Consider the following 6,929-nt stretch of genomic DNA (forward strand, 5'->3'; position numbering starts at 1 on the left):
CTGCACCTGGCCAGGGCCCTGAGCACGTGGGTCGCTTGAAACATCTGGAAAAACCCATCTACTGCAGCAAATCCATAGTTTTTACCTTAAATTCACAGGGCCGTGTCTTAAATCAATGGGACAATCAATCAATGGGATTTTTCCCTTTGTAAAGACTCTGGGGCCAGAATTTAATATGGAAAGTCAAGGGGGTTTCTCCTGAAGATGAAGTTTCTAAAAATGAATATTACAGCATTGTTTTCACCCTTATTGACTGTGTCATGCTGTTATTGCCTCCAGTCATTTTCTTAGGAAACAAATAAACAGCCAGGATTTGTCAGTCTAAGCAATAACCTATAGTGGCAGCAAACTTAATCTGGTGTTAATTAGGCTTGTGGAAAACTAAATCAAGCATCAGAAACCACAGATTATTTTAGGCTTCCTCTAGCATAAACACAAAGGCTTGAGGATCCATAACATATTATTTTTGTTGACAGTTTTCCACTTTTCCCCCAATTTATTTCATGGATCTGATAGGCTGCTCCTTGATTGCTTTTAGCTCTGTCTTCTTTTGGCCTCAGCGTGGCAGTTTGTTAATCCTTCCTATTTTTGTGTGTTTAAGCAGGATTACAAACTTCAAATACATTGTAAAAGGAACCTGTATACAATCTTTCAAAACCACTTAAGTGGGCCAATGACAGAAGTCCCAGCCCTGCAAGGAAATACAGAACATTTCGTTAATCATCCTCGCTGTTTATTTAGAAGCCATTTTTAATTACTCAGCAGGAATGAATGAAAGAACTGGAAAATGGAGAGAGACAGAGGGGTTTGCATTGAGTTACAGCTCGTGGAGAACAAGGGAGGGACAGTCAGGCTTTCAAGTCTGGGGAATTTGGGGGTGTAATTATGTCCCGTGGGTTTATTGACAATCAGACAGAATTAAACTGCAAATATATTGCAAAGAGCAGAGGGATCTCTTGAAAGGCTCAGTGCAGCATCCCCTGGAACATCAGGAGGAATTTCTCCATGGAAAGGGTGGTAAAGCATTGCAAAAGGCTGCCCAGGGAGGTGGTGGAGTGTCCAAGGAAGGCCTGGACATGGCAGTATCCTGGTCAGCAACCTCTGGGCTGCTGATTTCCACAAACTGCTTCCCAAACTTCAGCTCCAGAGCGATCCTGGCACCCCTGGCTGGGATTTCTCACCAGGGCCACTCACAGAAGGCCCATCCTGCCAACAAGTGCTCATTCTTCCCAGAGTTTCTCTTCCCTTTATAGCCAATATTAGCCTGCCCGAGAAAGAACGGAGCGTTCATTTATTGGGACAAGATGATTTTCAAGCTGATTCACATTAATTTTGGAAGTAAGAATTTTTTTTTGTTCCCGTTTCTTTCCAGGAAAAACTGAAGTCATAGGAGAGCAAGCCATGCCTTGCCTGGTTTTGATCACTTGGAGAACTTAGAAGCAAAGTCCTCAAAGTAAATATTTCCTAGGAAGATCATTAAGGGTGTGACCAACATGTAGGGAACAGCAACAGGAAAATACTTCTTTAAACCTAATCCCGGCCCATGCTGCATTCATTAGGGAATGACATTGTAGCTGGAACAGGAAGAAATAAAAAGCCATGGAGCAGAATGATATTCCAATTGTAAAATGCTTCTGGAGCACTCCAATTACCCCCCTCAAATGGCAATTGTTCTCCACGTGTTTAGCAAAGGCAAAAACCCTCACAGACACCAGTTCAGGTGGGCACGGGAAGGCAGGAATGTTGGCACTCCACTAATAAGCAGGCTGGGAGCTGTTATCAGTGAGATACCCAACATGGGGACCTGAGAAATTATTTGGGAGATGATGCCTTGCTCCCTGGGACACTAAAGAGAAACAATCATTTTCGTAGAATCATGGAACCATAGGAGGGTTTGGGTTGGAAAGGACCTTAAAGATCATCTCATTCCACACCTTCCCTATCCCAGGCTGCTCCAAACCCCAATGTCCAACCTGGCCTTGGACACTCCCAGGGATCCAGGGGCAGCCACAGCTTCTCTGGGCACCCTGTGCCAGGGCCTGCCCACTCTCACAGGGAAGGATTCCTTCCCAATATCCCATCTAACCCTGAACTTTGTCAGTATGAAGCCATTCCCCCCACCCTGTCATTCCTTGCCCTTGTAAAAAATGTCCCAGGATAAAACTACCAGCTGCAATAGCCCAACCCAGGAGCTGCTCCCTTCGCCTGGCGCTTCCAGAGATCCCTGGATGGATAAGGTGGGTGAGCAGACAGGAAGCACCCACGGGTGCTGTCTCTCCTGCCCAGGACGCCCTCCTGGAAGCTCACCAGCTCCTGCTTACTAAAAACCAGCTTTATGTTATATTTATCAAAATAATAAAAAAAAAAGCTGACGCGCTGGGGGACTGCAGGAAGGCAGATAAGGAGCAGCTGCTCCCCTTCCTGCCCAGCCCCTGGTGGAAGGGCTTTATCTGGCCAGGCCAGGGCTGCCTGTCCCACTCCAGAGCGAGGGACACGGCCTTGGGGACAGAGGAGTTCAGGGGCTGGAGTGTGTCCAGGGAAGGGAACAGAGCTGGGGAAGGGGCTGGAGCCCCAGGAGCAGCTGAGGGAGCTGGGAAAGGGGCTCAGGCTGGAGCAAAGGAGGCTCAGGGGGGACCTTGTGGCTCTGCACAAGTCCCTGACAGGAGGGGGCAGCCGGGGGGGTCGGGCTCTGCTCCCAGGGAACAGGGACAGGAGGAGAGGGAACGGCCTCAGGCTGGGCCAGGGGAGGCTCAGGATGGACAGCAGGAGGAATTTTCTCCCTGGAAGAATGGTCAGGCACAGGAAGTGCTGCCCAGGGAGGTGGTGGAGTCCCCATCCCTGGAAGAGTTCAAAAATCAAGCAGATGTGGCCCTTGGTGATGGGGTTTAGTGGTGGGATTTGATTGAAGGTTGGACTTGATGATCTTGGAGGTCTTTTCCAACCTTAATGATTCTATGGTTTTTTAATTACAAACACCAGGTAAACCCTTGCCCCTTGTTAACCATCTTTTCAATCAGAATTTCTAGCTGATGAAAAATCACTCTTGTAATTATAACACTTTTTCTCTGCTTTTGCACCATTGGTACAATTTGGAATGAAGGAGTTAAAGAAGCTCCATGAGAGATTCCAGACAAAAATTAATGCCAAATTCCACCCTTTTACAAGAGATTTTTAATACAAATACACCCAAGCACGATCATACTGGACACGGACACTCAAAAATCTGGGAAACTCAGGATATTTCAGAATTACCACATCTCTGAGTGCTGCTCTAGGTTTTCAAGGGCATTAAATTAATTTTTTCCTGTACATGAGCAAACACATCCATGAGGTTATTAAAGAAGAAGCGGGGGAAATTAAGGAAGAACAAATCGTAAGGAAAAACAAATATTCAGGAAGAACAAATATTAATTTCCCAATCAGTGACTTTGCTTTACTTTGCCACAAGATGGAGCCTTGAGATTAAATCATTTCTCTGAGGTTTGATGGGTATTTAAGAACATTCAGCCCCATTCGAAGACGGAGGTTGGATTTGCTCAGATGATTATCTGTGTTTTTTTAATGAATCATGGTTTTCATCAGCTCTAATTAGTCAGATATGAGGAAACTACGAAGACTGTGTCAAAATAGGCGCCATTGGCATAACTCAGAGGAGGAAGATATTGAACAATGCAGCTTTTCTTCTGTCATAAGAATTCATGCTCCAAACCAGGTGATATTACCTGGGAGGGAGGAGATGGAGAAGAAAGGGCATTTTGTGGGAAAGCTGAGGCATGAATGGGGACAAAAGAAGGATATTTGGGAAGCCAGAGCCTTTTCTTCTCCTTATTCACCTCCTGGCTCACGTTTACTTCTGCAAAATCCCCTAACTATGTAAGCCACAGTTATTTCTGAAGTGCAGTGGAAAATGATCCATGAAAATGTTGTACTGAGTTCCAGGATTTGATATCAGCAGCAGAATTTGAGTCAGCCCTCCCAGCAAGATCTTCCTCCCTGCCCCTCGCCAGCAAGCACTTCCCCAAAATATAAAGCCTGAGTGCACAAATTTCATCTCTCTTCTGATTTCACTTCCCTCTGGCCTTTTTGCTTCACACAGTACTTTCCTGGAGGGTTGTTTTCATTTTCTAGTTGAAATTATTCTGGAAAAACTGGGAAAAGAAGTGAGGTTTGGATTTTTTGATGAGGGCATTTGAGCTCTAGAGAATTCTCTTCTAGAGAATTCTCTGAAAGGGGGTTTACAGGAAAAACAACACAAATGTGTGGATTTAGGCATCATTCCTGCAAGAAGATTTCTTCCCCATCCCTCTGGCCTTCTGTCTCCTTTGGTTCATGGATCCCAAAGGAATGGTCCTGCTCATAGATCAAGAGCATCTCTGCTGAATTTCACCCCTGGCATCACATTAAATTGAATATTAGGAGGAAATTGCTCCCTGTGAAGGTGGGGAGGCCCTGGCACAGGGTGCCCAGAGCAGCTGTGGCTGCTCCTGCATCCCTGGCAGTGTCCAAGGCCAGGTTGGACAGGGCTTGGAGCAGCTTGGGATAGGGAAGGTGTCCCTGCTGGTGGCAAGGGGTGGGATGAGATGCCCTCTAAGGTCCCCTTGAATCCAAACCAGTGTGGGATTATCTCTAGATCAGAGGGGAGCAGCAAAGGCCTGAAATGCAGTCTGAGCAGAGGGAATGAGAGGTTGGATCAGCACATCCATTGCCAGGGTCAGCCTGACCCTGGATGTCAGCACTCCAAGCTTCCCAGCGCTCTGGAGCTGCCCACATCCTTCCAGCAGTCCAGACTGCTGCTGTTTTCCTGGCCAGCATTTTGTGTGGAATATTCCCCAGTCCCTGCCTGTCCCTAGCCAAGAGCACAAGTCCAGGAGCCTGCTGAGGCTGGGAAGCACATGGACAGGCAGGATCGGGCAGGCTTCCTGCAGCCTCTCCAGCCCTCGGCAGCTCCAGGGCTGAGCAATCCCTCTCTTGGGAACCCCACCCTTGGAGAGGGCTTTGCCTTCTGCAGATAAAAGGCCCACACCCTTTCGTGGGCTTTCTCGTACCAGCTTCTTTAAAAAAAAAAAGAAATTGTAAATTGTGACTCTGCTCTGCCCAAACCTTCACTTCTAGGCACGGCAAAGGATTTTGCTCCTTTTTTCTCTTTTCTAATCGAAAATGTCAGTGTTCCTCAGACAGACAGGAATGCAAGGAGACAGGGATGTGCTCAGCTGGAGAGCACACACTTCCTGAGAATAAACAGAGCTGTGGAACCCTCAGACCAGGGCTCCCTCATGGCTGCAGTGACTTGCCCAGAATGGATCTCTGAATCATGGAATCATGGAATGGCTGTTCAAAACCCCACCCAGCCTGGCCTTGGACACTTCCAGGGATGGGGCAGCTTCTCTGGGCAACCCGTGCCAGGGCCTCTCCACCCTCCCAGGGAACACTTCTTTCCCAATATCCCGTCCATCCCTGCCCTCTGGCAGTGGAAGCCATTCCCTGTGTCCTGTCCCTCCACCCCTTGTCCAAAGTCCCTCTCCAGCTGTCTTGGAGCCCATTTAGGCATTGAAAGGAGCTCTAAGCTCTCCAGAGTACTCCGAAGGGTAGAATATTTTTAAGGAACACTGGATTTTAAATCATGGCAATACTTCCTTCTGTCTTTTCCCAGCACTGCCCTGCACCTCTTTCCCTCTCATACCTCTTGTTTTCCTTGTTTCCCCAGCTCCATCCCTCGCCCACCACCTTCCAACCCCTCCTGTCTCGCTGTCCAGACTAATTAAAACCCAGGGAGTCACTTCATTAGGAAAGAACAGTGTAGTGGAATGACCAATTTCAACATATCCATGCTGGAAACCAGGACTGGGGATGCACGTTGGCCTCTCATGCAGGAATTGAACAGAAACTGCCTCAACTGAGATTAATTTTCAATAAGAGCCAGACCCAGCTCTGCTAATTAAGGCAAAAAAGCAGCTCATCCAAGAAACTGAAGCAGGCAATTCCAAGGATATATCTTACTGTGTATTTATTATTCCCTGTAGGAATACAGGATTTAAGTGGAAGAACTGCTAAGGCTGTATTAATTTCTGTGGCATCTTTTCCTATCAGGAAACACCATCCAACTCTGCTGACTGCAAGCAGGTGAATTTTAGGAGAATGGTTAAATTTGGATTCAAGATGGCACCATCTCCAGGCCTCCAGTGTGGCACCGAGTAAGGGGGACACGGCAGGAGAGGTCACGTCCTTCACTAATGGGAATATCCACCTGGGAAGAAGGAGGAGAAAATAACCCAGAAATAAGGTCATTGTTCCCCTGGCAGCCCCAGGGGGCACTCAGGCAGTGCTGAGACTGAACTCATTTTCCTGCTGAGCCTGACAAGGATGAGGATCCCACTTCACACGGCAGCAAAGGCAGCAGTGGAAGCAGCTCTGGTTTCTCTGGAAATATCAGAAATCCCAAGAGGAGAGCCTGTAAAGAGTCTTTAGGGAAAATGATCCTGTGGGAATTCCCAGCACAAGGATTCTTAGATTACTCTCACATGGGCCATTTGAGGTTATCAAAGCTGGGCCATAATTTAGTTCTGGTTTACCCAAACATCGCACCAGAACTGCCCAGAACTGTATCTCTGATGCAATCCCTGGAGAAGTGGAAGTAAACACTTCCTCCTGCCCCTTGGCATGGTTCTTCCTTTGGGATGGCTGTGTTGCCACCTTGAAGAAACAGCTCTGAGCGTGGAAACGATGGACACTTCAAAAGAGCTGCCAAATTTTAAAGGAATTTCTAAATTGCAGAAAACAGGGATTTGTTTACCTGGCCAAAAGGTCACATTGCTGGGAACCCTTCATCCTGTACCCTCAGTTGAGTGACAGGGGAACAGCCAGGGCTTAGAAATGGGGCAGTGGGAACACAATTTCCTCCACTACACTGGAAACTGGAAGGTTCTTTAGGA

This window comes from Coloeus monedula (assembly GCF_965178545.1).
Source record: "Coloeus monedula genome assembly, chromosome: 12".
Lineage (NCBI taxonomy): Eukaryota > Metazoa > Chordata > Aves > Passeriformes > Corvidae > Coloeus > Coloeus monedula.